The following is a 16,983-nucleotide window of genomic DNA, read 5'->3' as shown; positions in this document are numbered from 1 at the left end:
TTTTATGTTGATATTAAACTCTTGTCTTGAATCTTATGGATCTGAATATTCATGCCACAATAAAGAGAATTACATGGATTAATATGTTAGGAAGCATTCCACATCAAAAATTATGTTTTTATCATTTACCTACTTGAGGACGAGCAGGAATTAAGCTTGGGGATGCTAGATACGTCTCCAATCTATACCTACTAATAAAGCAAGGTGCGTTTTGTCAATTTTTTCATCCGTTCACTGCCGATTTTTTTTCTATCCGAGGTGGTACTAAATTTTATGCGTTTGTCTGCCAAAAAGGAATTTTCGTACGTGGCCGTGTGCTGCGGCCCAGTGAAGCCAACCAACTTATTTTTCTGCCCACACAGCTGAAAAGGTCTATTTTCCACACTAGTCGGCAAATAGTAGGAGTTTCGCACAGGATAACCAATAATGAGCTGGCCTATTTTTCTTAATTTCTCTGTTTTACTTCTATTTTTATTCTCCTTTCCCTACCTCTTTTTTCCTTCAAAATTTATTTATCTTTTATAATTTATTTTGTAAATTAAAATTCTCAAAAAAGCGTCCAGAACTAAAATAACTAAAAAATGTTCAATTTTTTTATTGTTTTAGTTGTTCGAGATTTCTAAAAAGATAATTGCATTTTAAAAAATGCTCCAAATTCGAAAAATATTCCTGTTTTAGTGAAAGTTTTACAATTAAAAATAATGTTCATGTATAAACGATACACATTTTCTAAAAAACTTATGAATTTCAACACATGTTTCCGTTTTAAAAAAATGTTCACAAATTTAAATAATGTTCATGTTTTTTATAAAAAAATTGGTGTTTTCAGAAAATGTTTGTGAATTTTAAAATATGTTCCCTTTCATATTTTGTTAGCATTTTCCCAAAATTCTACATAATTTTCCAATAATTGTTAAGGATTTAAAAAATTGTTCATGTTTCCTAGAATATTCAAAAACTCCATAACTTAAAATCACCTCCATTGAAAGGATTGAAAAGAAAAGTAGATTGAATAACTCATGGGCCTTCTCTGGTGTACGATGACGTAACAAAACTCTTAAATGTCATTGATCAATGAATGGAAAAATAACGGATTGATTCATTCACACGCACTGAAACCAGGAAGCTAAATATTCATTTTTTGTGTGCACACAGGGTTTTACTTGCACATATAATTCTCACTGACTCTAAATGCATACTATTTTATCTCCTGTTGCAACGCACGGGCATATGTGCCAGTCTTTACCTAATAATAAAGTAAACTGAGTTTGTTTCGTCCGTCATGGCATTTTTCAGAAAAGTTCCTCTCTTTTCTTGAAATCAACCCACCGTCCGGATTTAAGTCACAGCGGAACCGTTATTTTACATTTTTTGAAAACCCCTGATGTTTTAGGTAATTCATCCACGGATCATATTTAAGTCAAACAAATGTTGTTTTAAAATCATCCATATCTTTTAAACCGTAACTCCGATTTGAACATGTTATATATGAAATTTGATTAGAAAAATATGTAGAATGTGAATATGAGATTATTTTTACCTGTTAAGTATTTTTAAATATATTTGAGTCAATCCAAATGATTTTCTAAATTATCAGTATCTTTTAAACTGTAACTTCGATTTTAACATATTATATATGAAATTTTATTAAAAAATGTGTGAAATCTAAATATGATGTTAATTTTACCTGTTAAATATTTTTAAAATATTGTTATGGAAGCAAACTTATAATTCGTTTTTTTCATACCGGCGGTGATCCGGATTGCAAATAAACACCCCACTATAACCATATACGAAAAAGAAAACATCGATAACTACACATGCATACCTGTGAAAAATGTCGCAGGGGAAAACAACAGATTTCTCATCGTGAGAGTGAGGGAAAGCGAGAGAGAGAGAGAGGGAGAGGGAGGAGAGAGGGAGAGAGAGACGCCTTAGGATTAACCATATTTAACACACATTTTTTGTTGTTTTGTGTGAACACCGAGGCCATCGCCGGCGAGGGTGAGAAGAGGATAAGCGGCAACACAAATATGATGCCTCGCAAAAATAAAGAAGATGGACCTATTGTGGTCTTGAGTGATGGTTGTTGAGTTAAAAGCGTGTGTTATGTTTTCTCTCCCGTTGCAACGCACGGGCTCTTTTGCTAGTGTATCTATAATTTTTGATTGTTCCATGCTATTATATTATCCATCTAGGATGTTTTATATGCATTTATATGCTATTTTATATGATTTTTGGGACTAACCTATTAACCTAGAGCCTAGTGCCAGTTTCTATTTTTCCTTGTTTTTGAGTATCATAGAAAAGGAAAACCAAACGGAGTCCAATTGACCTGAAATTTCACGGAGATTGTTTTTGGACCAGAAGAAGCCCATGGAGTACCGGAGATGGACCAGAGGAGTCCCGAGGCCACCACGAGGGTAGGGGGCGCGCCCTACCCCCCTGTGCGCGCCCCCTATCTCATGGCCGCCTCGGGGACCCCCCCCTGACTTGTTCCCGACTCCAACGCCTCTTATATATACCCAAACTTCCAGAAAGAAACCTAGATCGGGAGTTCCGCCGCCGCAAGCCTCCGTAGACACCGAAAACTAATCTAGACCCATTCTGGCACCCTGCCAGAGGGGGAATCCCTCTCCGGTGGCCATCTTCATCATCCCGGCACTCTCCATGATGAGGAGGGAGTAGTTCACCCTCGGGGCTGAGGGTATGTACCAGTAGCTATGTTTTTGATCTCTTTCTCTCTCTCTCGTGTTCTTGATTCGGCATGATCTTGATGTATTGCGAGCTTTGCTATTATAGTTGGATCTTATGGTGTTTCTCCCCCTCTACTCTCTTGTAATGGATTGGGTTTTCCCTTTCAAGTTATCTTATCAAATTGAGTCTTTAAGGATTTGAGAACACTTGATGTATGTCTTGCATGTGCTTATCTGTGGTGACAATGGGATATTCACGTGATCCACTTGATGTATGTTTTGGTGATCAACTTGCGAGTTCTGTGACCTCATGAACATATGCATAGGGTTTGGCACACATTTTCATCTTGACTCTCCGGTAGAAAGTTTGGGGCACTCTTTGAAGTTCTTTGTGTTGGTTGAATAGATGAATCTGAGATTGTGTGATGCATATCGTACAATCATACCCACGGATACTTGAGGTGACATTGGAGTATCTAGGTGACATTAGGGTTTTGGTTGGTTTGTGTCTTAAGGTGTTATTCTAGACGAACTCTAGGATAGATCGAACGGAAAGAATAGCTTCATGTTATTTTACTACGGACTCTTGAATAGATTGATCCGAAAGGGTAACTTTGAGGTGGTTTTGTACCCTACAATAATCTCTTCGTTTGTTCTATGCTATTAGTGACTTTGGAGTGACTCTTTGTTGCATGTTGAGGGATAGTTATATGATCCAATTATGTTATTATTGTTGAGAGAACTTGCACTAGTGAAAGTATGAACCCTAGGCCTTGTTTGAACGCATTACAATACCGTTTTCGCTCAATTTTATCATTAGTTACCTTGCTGTTTATATATTTTTCAGATTACAAAAACCTATATCTACCATCCATATTGCACTTGTATCACCATCTCTTCGCCGAACTAGTGCACCTATACAATTTACCATTGTATTGGGTGTGTTGGGGACAGAAGAGACTCTTTGCTATTTGGTTGCAGGGTTGTTTCAGATAGACCATCTTCATCCTACGCCTCCCACGGATTGATAAACCTTATGTCATCCACTTGAGGGAAAGTTTCTACTATCCTACAAACCTCTGCACTTGGAGGCCCAACAACGTCTAATGAAGAAGGTTGTGTAGTAGACATCAATGACAAAGGGGGTCTTTGCCAACAGCTTGAAGAAAACTGATGGCAAAGAAGCAGCTGACGGCAAAGAAATTGTTTGCCGTCAACTCCATCTCTACCATCAGCTAGCTGACGGCATAGAACCTTTGTCATCCGCAAGCGGACGGCAAAGTGGCAGGGTGGGCCGCTAGCGAGAGGCAACTAACGACCACTTTCTTTGCCGTCCGCTAGCTTATGGCAAAGAAACTTTGCCGTCCGCTAGCAGACGGCAAAGAAAGTGGCCAACCTAACGTCCGTTAGCTAGGCTCTTTGCCGTCCGCTAGCGGATGACAAAGTGTTGTGCCCTATCTAAAAAAACACCCTCGCCCTACCCTCTCTCTCCCTCCCCTCATCCCAACCCCATGTCGCCGCCCGCCCCACCTCGCCGTGCAGCCCCGGGCCGCCCCGCTGCCCCGGCCCACCTCTCCGCCCCGGCCGCCCCGCCCCGCTGCGCTGGGCCGGTCTGCCCCACGGCGCCGCTTGATAACCCACAAGTATAGGGGATCACAACAGTTTTCGAGGGTAGAGTATTCAACCCAAATTTATTGATTCGACACAAGGGGAGCCAAAGAATATTCTCAAGTATTAGCAGTTGAGTTGTCAATTCAACCACACTTGGAAACTTAATATCTATAGCAAAGTATTTAGTAGCAAAGTAATATGATAGTAGTGGTAACGACAGCAAAAGTAATATTTTTGGTCTTTTGTAGTGATAATAACAATAGCAACGGAAAAGTAAATAAGCGAAGAACAATATATGGAAAGCTCGTAGGCAATGGATCGGTGATAGAGAATTATGCCGGATGCGATTCATCATGTAATAGTCATAACCTAGGGTGACACAGAACTAGCTCCAATTCATCAATGTAATGTAGGCATGTATTCTGAATATAGTCATACATGCTTATGGCAAAGAACTTGCATGACATCTTTTGTCCTACCCTCCCGTGGCAGCGGGGTCCTTGCGGAAACTAAGGGATATTAAGGCCTCCTTTTAATAGAGTACCGGACCAAAGCATTAACACATAGTGAATACATGAACTCCTCAAACTACGGTCATCACCAGAAGTGGTCCCGATTATTGTCACTTCGGGGTTGCCGGATCATAACACATAGTAGGTGACTATAGACTTGCAAGATAGGATCAAGAACTCTCATATATTCATGAAAACATCATAGGTTCAGATCTGAAATCATGGCACTCGGGCCCTAGTGACAAGCATTAAGCATAGCAAAGTCATAGCAACATCAATCTCAGAACATAATGGATACTAGGGATCAAGCCCTAACAAAACTAACTCGATTACATGATAAATCTCATCCAACCCATCACCGTCTAGCAAGCCTACGATGGAATTACTCACGCACGGCGGTGAGCATCATGAAATTGGTGATGGAGGATGGTTGATGATGACGATGGCGACGGATTCCCCTCTCCGGAGCCCTGAACGGACTCCAGATCAGCCCTCCCGAGAGAGTTTAGGGCTTAGCGGCGGCTTTGTATCGTAAAACGCAATGAATCCTTCTCCTTTATTTTTTTCTCTCCGAACATGAATATGTAGAGTTGGAGTTGAGGTCGGAGGAGCTCCAGGGGCCCACGAGGTAGGGGGTGCGCCCAGGGGGGCAGGCGCGCCCCCACCCTCGTGGCTAGGGTGTGGGCCCCCTGGTCTTGATCTTTTGCCAGTATTTTTTATTATTTCCAAAAATATTCTCCATGGAGTTTCAGGCCATTCCGAGAACTTTTGTTTCTGCACATAAATAATACCATGGCAATTCTGCTGAAAACAGCGTCAGTCCGGGTTAGTTTCATTCAAATCAAGCAAGTTAGAGTCCAAAACAAGGGCAAAAGTGTTTGGAAAAGTAGATACGACAGAGACGTATCAACTCTCCCAAGATTAAACCTTTGCTTGTCCTCAAGCAATTCAGTTGACAAACTAAAAGTGATAAAGAAAAACTTTTACAAACTCTGTTTGCTCTTGTTGTTGTAAATATGTAAAGCCAACATTCAAGTTTTCAGCAAAGATTATGAACTAACCATATTCACAATACCGCTTAGGTCTCATGTTTACTCATATCAATGGCATAATCAACTAGCGAGCAATAATAATAAATCTCGGATGACAACACTTTCTCAAAACAATCATAATATGATATAACAAGATGGTATCTCGCTAGCCCTTTCTGAGACCGCAGAACATAAATGCAGATCACCTTTAAAGATCAAGGACTGACTAGACATTGTAATTCATGGTAAAAGAGATCCAGTCAAGTCATACTCAATGTAAACTAATAGTAATGAATGCAAATGACAGCGGTTCTCTCCAACTGGTGCTTTTTAATAAGAGGAGGATGACTCAACATAAAAGTAAATAGATAGGCCCTTTGCAGAGGGAAGCAGGGATTTGTAGAGGTGCCAGAGCTCGGTTTTGAAATAGAGATGAATAATATTTTGAGCGGTATACTTTCATTGTGAACATAAAAACCAAGAGATGGCGATATCTTCCATACTACACACATTGTAGGCGGTTCCCAAACAGAATGGTAAATTTTATACTCCCCCTCCACCAACAAGCATCAATCCATGGCTTGCTCAAAACAACGAGTGCCTCCAACTAACAAGAGTCCCAGGGGGAGTTTTGTTTGCAATTATTTTGAATTGATTTGCATAAAGCATGGGACTGGGCATCCCGGTGACTAGCCACTTTCTCGTGAGTGTGGAGCGGAGTCCACTCTTCTTGAGAATAACCCGCCTAACATGGAAGATACGGACAGCCCTAGTTGATACATGAGCTATTCGAGCATACAAAACATGATATTTATTTTAAGGTTTAGAGTTTGGCACATACAAATTTACTTGGAACGGCAGGTAGATACCGTATATAGGTAGGTATGGTGGACTCATATGGAATAACTTTGGGGTTTATGGAATTGGATGCACAAGCAGTATTCCCGCTTAGTACAAGTGAAGGCTAGCAAAAGACTGGGAAGCGACCAGCTAGAGAGAAACAACAGTCATGAACATGCATTAAAATTAATCAACACCAAATGCAAGCATGAGTAGGATATAATGCACCATGAACATAAATATCATAGAGGCTATGTTGATTTTGTTTCAACTACATGCGTGAACATGTGCCAAGTCAAGCCACTCGAATCGTTCAAAAGAGGATACCACCCTATCATACCACCTCACAACCATTTTAATAGCATGTTGGCACGCAAGGTAAACCATTATAAGCTCCTAGCTAATTAAGCATGTGTAAGTGCATCTAGTACCACCCCTAGTTGGTTTTGGAGTATTGACGACAAACCTGCTTGAGGGACTAATGTGTTTGTGAGAATTGTAGGATAACACAGGTAGTAGTCCCTCAATGATTCGGTTTTCCTATCGGAGATGACCCCTAAAAATGTATGAAGACATTGAAGACAAAGGTGGTATGTGAAGATATTCACCTTTAAGACTATGACAAGAGAAGACATTGAGTGAAGACTATGGAGCGTGAAGACTTAGTTGTTTCGTTGTTTCCTTTTCTTCCTTGTTGAGTCATAGAAACCACCGTACTGTTAAGTGGGGTCCCAGTGAACAAAGTCAGAGTGACTGAAGTGATGCTTAACCAAAATCCTATGTCTTCAAGCGAAGACAATGAGAGCAAATCTTATCCAGAGCTGGATGAGTCAGCTTTACTTGTAGCCCAAGTAAAGTTGCCGCATGTGTTTGAAATCCGACCGTTGGAACACGTGTCAGTTCCTTAGTGACCCAGGGTCATTTCGGACAAATCAGGTCGGGTTGCCTAGTGGATATAAATAGCCCACCCCCTACACCATAAATTGGTTGGCTGCTCAGAGTTAGTGCACGGCTTTTGTTGTTGGAGAGCAACCCACCTCGAAGCCTTTGAGAGAGAGATCCTTGCGATGACAAAGCCCTAAACACCAGAGCCAAAGAGTGTTAGGCATCACTGAAGTCTTCCTGTTTGTGTGATCTGAAGACTTGTTACACTTGAGGACTGTGAATCCTCCAGCCGGTTAGGCATCGCGTTCTGAGCATCCAAGAGTCATTGTGGATCGCCGGTGAACGAAGTCTGTGAAGGTTTGGAAGTCTACCTTGAAGACTTACCAGAGTGATTGGGCGAGGACTGGGTGTCCTTAGCTCAAGGGGAATAAGGTGAAGACACGGTCTTCTGAGTTAAATCTTAGCCTCCCTAACCAGACGTATAGTTGTCATAGCAACTGGAATTGGTCCAACAAATCATTGTCTTCAACGAGCAACTGGTTCTATCCTTCCCATCTCTTTATTCACAGTTGGACCTTGTGAAGTCATTTCCTGTTTGCATTATCTATTTGTCTTCACTGTGTGACTGCTTGTTCTGATTAGCTTCATACCGTCTTCCATCCTGATCCATACTGCCTAGCTGCTATTAGTCCTTGTGCTTTCACTTCATTGAATACTTGACTATAACTTGCCTAGTGTAGTCTACCTTCCGCTGCATGTTAATAGGTTCATTTCTATCAATGGTCTTCGAAACTTCCATGTTTTGAAGACTTTCATAAAAATCACCTATTCACCCCCCTCTAGTCGATCACTAGCACTTTCAATTGGTATCAGAGCAAGGTACTCCCTTGTTCTGTGTGATTCGGTTTAACCACCTGGAGTTTTAGCTATGTCGACTGCAGGGATAATAAAAGTCTCTGCTGCGTGCCCCATCTTCGATGGAACTGAATATCCCTACTGGAAGAATAATATGCGCATGCATCTTGAAGCCATTGATGTCGACCTCTGGTATGTCGTCAAGAATGCCGTCCCCAAGGCTGGTGAAGGTGTCACCGCTGCTGATGTCAAGAAGTTCGTTCAACTGGACTCCATTGCCAAGAACATCATCTGTGGTCATCTGACCAAAGGGCAGTATGGTCGTGTGAGTCCTCTGGAAACATCTAAGCTAGTCTGGGACTGGCTCTCCAAGGTCAACGAAGGTGTCTCAACCCAGAGAGATCAAAGGATCAGTGTCCTTCGCAACCTCTTCAACCGCTTCAAGAGAAACGACAATGAGAATGTTCAGCTCACGTTTGATCGCCTTACTGACTTCACAAATGAGCTTCAAGCTCTCGGCACTACTGAGATCACCAAGCATGAAATCGTCAAGACACTCCTGAGATCACTTGACAGCTTGTTTGACACCCTAGCCCTGATGATTCAAGAACGCCCTGACTTCAAGAGACTCGACCCGTCTGACATACTTGAAAGGCTCAACACACATGAGTTTCAGCTTTCTAAGAAAAGAGATATCTACGGTCCCAACTATGGCCAAACTCGTGCATTGAAGGCAAAAGCTATTTCCTCATCTGAAGAAGAGTCTGACTGCAGTTCTGATGATCCTGAAGACATTGGAAGAGAGCTTGCTATGCTTGTGAAGAAGTTCCAAAAATTCACCAGGAAGAAAGGCTTTAGAAAGTCTTCACGATCCAGCTCAAGGAATGATGAAGCTTCTGCTCATGACTACAAGAAGAGAACATGTCACAAGTGCAAGAAACCTGGTCACTACATCTCTGAGTGTCCGCAGTGGTACAATGAGAACAAGAAGAAGAAGAAGAAGATCAAGGAATATGATTCTGATGACAAGAAGAAGAAGAAGTACTCAAAGTCTCCTTCCAAGTCTTCCTCAAAGTCTTCATCACACAAGAAGAGCTCATCTGGCAAGGCTCGTGCATTTGTTGGCAAGGAAATGGATTCAGAGGAGGAGTCTGCTTCTGAGGAGGCAGAGGTGGAGTCTGAGGAGGAGTCCGATTCTGGCGTTGCAAGTCTGGCTACAGCCTACGTTTCCAAGTCCATCTTCAACACTGAAGACAATGACTTCGTCACCGACGCCGATGCTAATGACAAGGACAACTCCGCTCCCACCTATTGCTTCATGGCACGCGGTGCCAAGGTAAACTCACGCAATACTCACTATCAAACATCCAGTGAAGATGAATCTGATTGTGATTCCAAACCCAGCTACAAAACACTTGCTAAAATTGCAACCGAACAACAAAAAGCTATGGAACATATTCAAAAACTGTTAGATAAAAGCGATGACCTGTTGGACGCTGAAATGACTCGATCTCAGTCCTTAATTGAAGACATAAAAAATCTTCATGTTAAGTATGAGGAACTTGAAAGTCGTCATGAAACGCTCTTAACAACTCATGAAAAGCTTTCCTATGATTATCTTCAAAGGAAGCAAGAACTTGAGAAATTGAGAGCGGCTCATGAAGATCTTCAAAAGGAAAATGAGTCACTTCGTGCCGAACAGATCAGTCCCGCTCAGGAAGGATTTGAACCACCATGTCTTAAATGCCTTGAGCGTGATAACGCTACTTCTATTGTTGGATGTTCTACTGCTGCTACTGTTGCAATATCTTTAACTGTTGATGTGGTAACTAACCCCGCTGCTGAGGATGCCACTGCTATTGCTGATGAAAATGCTAGGTTGAAGACATTGCTTGGAACAGGGATGTACAAAAGTCTCAAAGGGCATCAGACACTATGTGATGTCCTCAAAAGACAGATTCTGAACTGAAACCCTAGGAAAGAGGGTGTTGGGTTCGTAAGGAAAATGAATGCTGATGGCTCTTACTGGAAGCCTGAGCAGTACCCCAAAACCACATGGGTTGCTACAAAGGAACCTTCAGTGCATCCATCTACTCTATCTGGCTTCACTTGTGCTAATCCTATTTTCATTGATGAATCCTTTGATGCAAACTATAAATTGTTTAAGAATCAGAATGGTGAAGTGTTTGCCAGGTATATTGGTACTAACTGCAGGAATGGGCCACTTATGAAGAAAGTCTGGGTGCCCAAAAAGTGTCTGGAGAATCTTCCTGTGAATGTCGTCATGGCATCACAAGGGAAGAAGACAAACCCCAGACCACAGGCTTCATATGGTCCAAAGTCTTCATACAGACAGAGGTCTCACCTGAGTCACACTAACACAAATGTTTTGCAGGGAAACTATACTCGAGCCTATGAATATGAGCGTGTTTCATCAAACCGCCATGTTCATAAGACGCAGAACTACTCTGCTTATTCTTATGAGTACTATTCTCCACCTGCAAGACTATTTGCTAGGGCTCCAAAGCCAAAGTTCTCAGATGCTGCACTTAGACTCATTGCTTCGAAGCCACCCTTGAAGATGTGGGTGGCTAAGAAAGCTTAACTCTCTTTTGCAGGGAAACGACTCCAGCCAAAAATCAAATGCGTCTGAAGCTATTGCTGGGGACCTAAAACATCTTGTAGGGCGCAAGTTCAAATGCCCAAATAGTCTTATTATGTATTTTGTTCCTGAGTCGCTTGCTATTTGTCCTATCAGTCCTAACCTCGATCTAAGCTTTCATAATCCACTTTCTCGTCAAATGTTTATGCTTCACAATACTCTTCGTGAAGCCTATCCCCCTAACTGCACTGTAGGGTACGACACCATCTGCTTCAGAATGGATTATTGATAGTGGACGTACTAATCACATGACTGGCGAACGAAGTCTTCTCATGGACTCAACCTTACGTCCATCTGACAAAAGTCACATCACATTTGCTGATACTGGTAAAAGCAAGGTATTGGGTCTACGTAGAGTTGCAATCTCAAAGGATCAGCACATAGATAAAGTGATGCTTGTTGAATCCCTTGGTTTCAACTTAATGTCTATCTCAATGCTTTGCAATTTGAACATGATTGTGATATTTGGAAAATAGCATTGCCTTGTTCTAATGGAATCTGACAAGTCTCTAGTCTTTGAAGGGTATCGAAAATATGATTTGTACATGGTAGATTTCTCGGCATGACCACAACTTGCTGTATGTCTTCTTGCAAAAGCTTCAGAGTGCTGGCTCTGGCATCGGAGGCTAGGGCATGCTGGCATGAGGAACTTGCATACTCTTGCAAAGAAGAAGCACACCATAGGCATCGAGGGCGTCAAGTTCAAGAAGGATCACTTATGCGGTGCCTGCGAAGCTGGAAAGATGACAAGGGCCAAGCATCCCTCGAAGACAATCATGACAACGAATCAACCCTTCGAACTGCTACACATGGACCTCTTCGGCCCTCCTCACTACTCTACTCTTACTACTACTGCTTGTCTCTATAGCTTCGTCATTGTTGATGATTATTCAAGATATACATGGGTGCATATAATCCTCTACAAGACTGAAGTGCAAGATGTCTTCAGACGCTTCGCAAATTGAGCCATGAACAACTATGGCGTCAAGATCAAGCACATCAGAAGCGAAAATGGCACTGAATTCAAGAACACCGGCCTCGACACTTATCTCGATACATTGCGCATCACTCATGAGTTCTCAGCTCCGTACACGCCGCAACAGAATGGCATCATGGAACGCAAGAACAGAACACTCATTGAGATGGCTCGGACGATGCTCGATGAATACAAGACACCAAGAAAGTTCTGGCCTGAAGCTATTGATACTGCATGCCATGTCATCAACCATGTTTATCTTCACAAGCTTCTAAAGAAAACATCCTATGAACTCCTCACTGGTAAGAAGCCAAATGTCAGTTACTTCAGAGTATTTGGTGCTAGGTGCTGGATCAAGGATCCACATCACACTTCAAAATTTGCATCGAAAGCACATGAAGGTTTTATGCTTGGTTATGGAAAGGATTCGCACTCCTACGGAGTCTTCAACCTTTTTCACTATAAAGTGGTTGAAACTATGGATGTGCAGTTCGATGAGACTAACGGTTCGCAAAGAGAGCACCTGCGAAATGTGCTAGATGAAATTCCACCCAGTGAATCCATCAAGCTTACAGGAACTGGAGAAATCATACCGTCTGAAGTACAACCTGAAGAGGAACTTATCATCTCTGCACCTAATCAACCTGAAGACAATGCTCAGCCTGAAGACAATCCTTCAAATGATGAAAATGATCAGCAAGAGCAAAATCTTCATCCAGTTCATCCTCGTGTTGCAAATGAAGTACAGATTGAGAAGATAATTGATAGCATCAATGCACCTGGTCCACTCACTCGTTCAAGGGAAACACAACTAGCAAATTTCTGTGGGCACTTTGCATTCGTCTCAATATCTGAACCCAAGAAAGTTGATGAAGCCTTCATGGAACCTGAATGGATTCAAGCTATGCAAGAAGAGCTTCAATAGTTCGAGCTGAATAATGTATGGGAACTGGTCAAGCGTCCTGATCCTCGTAAACACAATATCATAGGCACTAAATGGATATATCACAACAAGCAAGACGAGCATGGTCAAGTTGTCAGAAACAAGGCTCGTCTCGTTGCTCAAGGATACACTCAAGTTGAAGGAATTGACTTCGATGAAACATTTGCTCCTGTGGCTAGGCTTGAATCTATACGCATACTGCTAGCCTATGCAAATTATCATAACATCCTTCTGTATCAAATGGATGTGAAGAGTGCCTTTCTCAATGGCAAGATTGAATAAGAAGTGTATGTTGCACAACCGCCTGGCTTTGAAGATCCAAAACATCCTGACATGGGTTACAAGCTCAACAAGGCACTGTATGGCCTCAAACAAGCCCCTCGTGCTTGGTATGACACACTCAAAGACTTCCTGAAGAGCAAAGGCTTCAAACCTGGTTCCCTGGATCCCACACTCTTCACGAAGACATATGATGGTGAACTGTTTGTGTGCCAAATATATGTGGATGACATTATCTTCGGCTGCACTAATCAGAAATACAGTGATGAGTTTGGATACATGATGCAAGAGCAATATCAGATGTCCATGATGGGTGAGCTGAAGTTCTTCCTTGGTATTCAAATACAGCAGCAACGCAATGGCATCTTCATATCTCAGAAGAAATACCTCAAAGATTGCTTGAAAAAGTTTGGAATGCAAGACTGCAAGGGTTATACGACGCCAATGCCTACCAAGAGTCATCTGGATTCTGACGCCAATGGTAAAGAGTTCGATCAAAAGGTATACCGCCCCATGATTGGTTCTTTGCTTTATTTATGTGCATCTAGGCCAGACATCATGCTTTGTGTTTGCATGTGTGCCCGATTCCAAGCGGCACCAAAGGAATCACATCACTTAGCTGTGAAGCGAATTCTTTGATATTTGGCTTACACCCCAACACTAGGATTATGGTATCCAAAGGGCTCAGAGTTTGACCTAGTTGGATTCTCGGATGCTGATTATGCTGGTGACAAGGTGGATCGCAAGTCTACATCAGGCACATGTCACTTTCTGGGACGATCACTTGTGTGTTGGTCTTCAAAGAAGCAAAACTGTGTATCTCTCTCCACTGCTGAATCTGAATGCATTGCTGCTGGATCTTGCTGTGCTCATTTTCTATGGATGAAACAAAAACTCAAAGACTATGACATTCATCTGAAGCAAGTGCCACTCTACTGCGACAATGAAAGTGCCATAAAGATTGCCAACAACCCAGTTCAGCACTCGAAGACAAAGCACATTCAGATCCGTCATCACTTTCTCAGAGATCATGTCATGAAGGAAGACATTGATATCATTCACGTCAACACTGAAGAGCAACTGGCAGATATCTTCACAAAGCCCTTGGATGAGAAGAGGTTTTGCAAGTTGCGGTGTGAGCTAAATATCTTGGAATCCTCAAATGTCCTGTGATCATGCACACATCCTAACACTTATGCATGTTGATGTCTTAGATGTGCAACACACGAAGTAACGTATATCTTCAACTAATGAAGACTTACACTCTAAGTGTGAATACATTAACGCAGATTTTGACTTCGGAGCGCCACGATAATTGTGCGCCATGTCTGGGTCTAATACTTCCTATACGGTGGGTAACGCCACCACCAAACTTTTGTTTGGAGTATTTTCTGTTGGCGTTACACTTGCAAAGTCTTCGCATTTGGTTTTCAATATTAACACAGTTTCATGTTTATCTTCACTATATTGATTTGGTCTTATTCGGATATATTCATATGATTGCGTTCTGTCCTCTACAGCATTCACTTATAGCTATGTCTTCTCGTTGAATCTTTTGAACTAAGTGAATGTGATCGGACCCTAACCTTTCTATGCTCCCATCTCAAATCTATCTATCCAAATCATATGCATTCTATTGAAACTGTTGAATGTCTTCACTGCGTCCCTGTCAGCAGAAGATACAGAGACAATCATTAAAACTATTTTAAATGCTCAATCCTTTTTGCCTGAAACCCGGAGACGTGGGAACGACCACCCGACAATCCAGGCGTACGTGGGAACGTGGAAAACCTCCGATGTGTTGCATGATCGTCACGTGTCTTTCAGATGTGAACCGCCAGGGGCACCTGCGTAATAACGCTGCGCTGTCCCTGTCCTTATAAATACTCACCACACCCCAGTCATTATCTTTTCTTCCACTTCTCTTCCTCGCACAAACCCTAGCGTCACCGCTAGCCCTCGACGACGCCGGCGACTAAGCGCTTAGCTGCCGCGACCTCACCGACGCCGTCATCACGCCGGTCGCGGACATCGTCTTCTCCGTCGTCGCCGTAGGTGTCCTCCGTCGCTAAGTTAGGGCACGGAAGATCGAACTGCTCGGCCTCATCTCCTACTCTGTCTAGCAGTTCCTTGAGTGGTAAATAAAAACTCTTTTTACAGTCTTTTTGATCCGATAGATTCATCCTTTTCAACCACAAGTGATTTCTGTTGCTACAAAGTTGGATCTATCATGTTCTGCATCTCATAGCATGCCTAGTATGTTCACTTATGCTTCACAAAGTAGTTAGATTCCTCACTTGTACTTATTCGTGGATTCGTACAACTCTGGAACCAACTCTCTACATATGAGTGAATGTCTTCGCACTATGAGGTCAATGACTTCTAGACTGATTTATCTTCAAAATCTTCTAAGAATGCATATGACCTCTTCCCCTTCCCTCGCATCTCTAATGTTGTCACAAGTACATGTCCGTGGGAGAATCCCTTGGTTCTCATAGTCTACATTTATTTCCAGAATTCTTACAGCATCACATAAACTCTCCTGAAGCCAGTTCCTGTCTGACCAGTAGACGGAAGACTTTGATAGTGTTCAAGCCTTTCAGTCTAAACTTCATGGCAACAGAATAATCAGTCAGGAAGGGCGGCAGACAGCGCCGTGAAAACACTACTAAGGACCTACCACCGGATCTCTATGAGTTATACAAGTCAGATTCAGAAGAGACCTATGGAGAACGCAAGAACCGAATCCAATGGATTCGAAGACATTGGGCAGAGGAATGGTTCAAGTACAGATTTGTCACTGACGAATATGTTGAAAAGAATGCCATCAAGGGCCCCTGGGGAGATATTATATACAAAGGTCTTCAGCCCAAGTCGAAGTCCGAAGCTATTTCTCAAGGCTTCTACCCCTGCATGATTCGTGGACCTCAGCCTGCTAATGCCGACCCATCCTCTCTGTTATGGTGTCGTGAAGATAATCTCTTTAAGCGCAACTTCCAGTTTGCAAAAACTACTGTCAAAGAGAACAAGAAGTCACTAGGGTTGGACTTCAACCCCGGTCCCTCTGCTCCTCGTGCCGACGGCACATGCGATGCTGAACCCAATCTTGTTGGGCCCTTCTACAACTTAGAAGGACTCATCACTCACATTCAGGTTCAAGGGGCAGTCGTGGATCACTCTGCAGATGACACTGATTCTGCCGAAGCGCCTGCACCACTGAAGCCTGTGAAGCAAAAGAAACCAAAGGCTTCAAAGCCCTCCTCTGCACCAAAGGTCTCCCGGGTGAAGCCTCTGTCCACTGCACCTCCTGAAACCAGTGTGCAGTCTGAAGATCTCTCTCGCATCTCCAAGTCGGACAAGTTGAAAAAGCCCATGCAACCAACTGGTCAAGCATTGACCCCTGCTGCTCTTTTGAGAAACGAGAATGACGCCATTGATCTATCTAGCGATGACGATCTTGGTGATGATGCTCTTGAGCAATTGATAAAGAGCAAGCAAGAGGGGGAAATCTTCAATGATCTTCCCCTCTTTGATGTGGAGATTCTGTACAAGTTTATTGATGAGTGGTTTGACAGCCCAGATCTCAGTTTTGATGATCTTCAGCTCCCAATTGGCCTTGGCGTCTCCTTCCATGGAGCCATTGCTCCTGAGCTGGCTCTTGCACAGAAGATTGTTGACCTGAAGCACAAGATT

The sequence above is a fragment of the Triticum urartu genome, chromosome 6A, assembly GCF_056163025.1.
Source record: "Triticum urartu cultivar PI428250 chromosome 6A, HENAU_Tu73, whole genome shotgun sequence".
Classification (NCBI taxonomy): domain Eukaryota; kingdom Viridiplantae; phylum Streptophyta; class Magnoliopsida; order Poales; family Poaceae; genus Triticum; species Triticum urartu.
The sequence above is the reverse complement of the archived record's forward strand: the minus strand, read 5'-3'. Positions refer to the sequence as shown.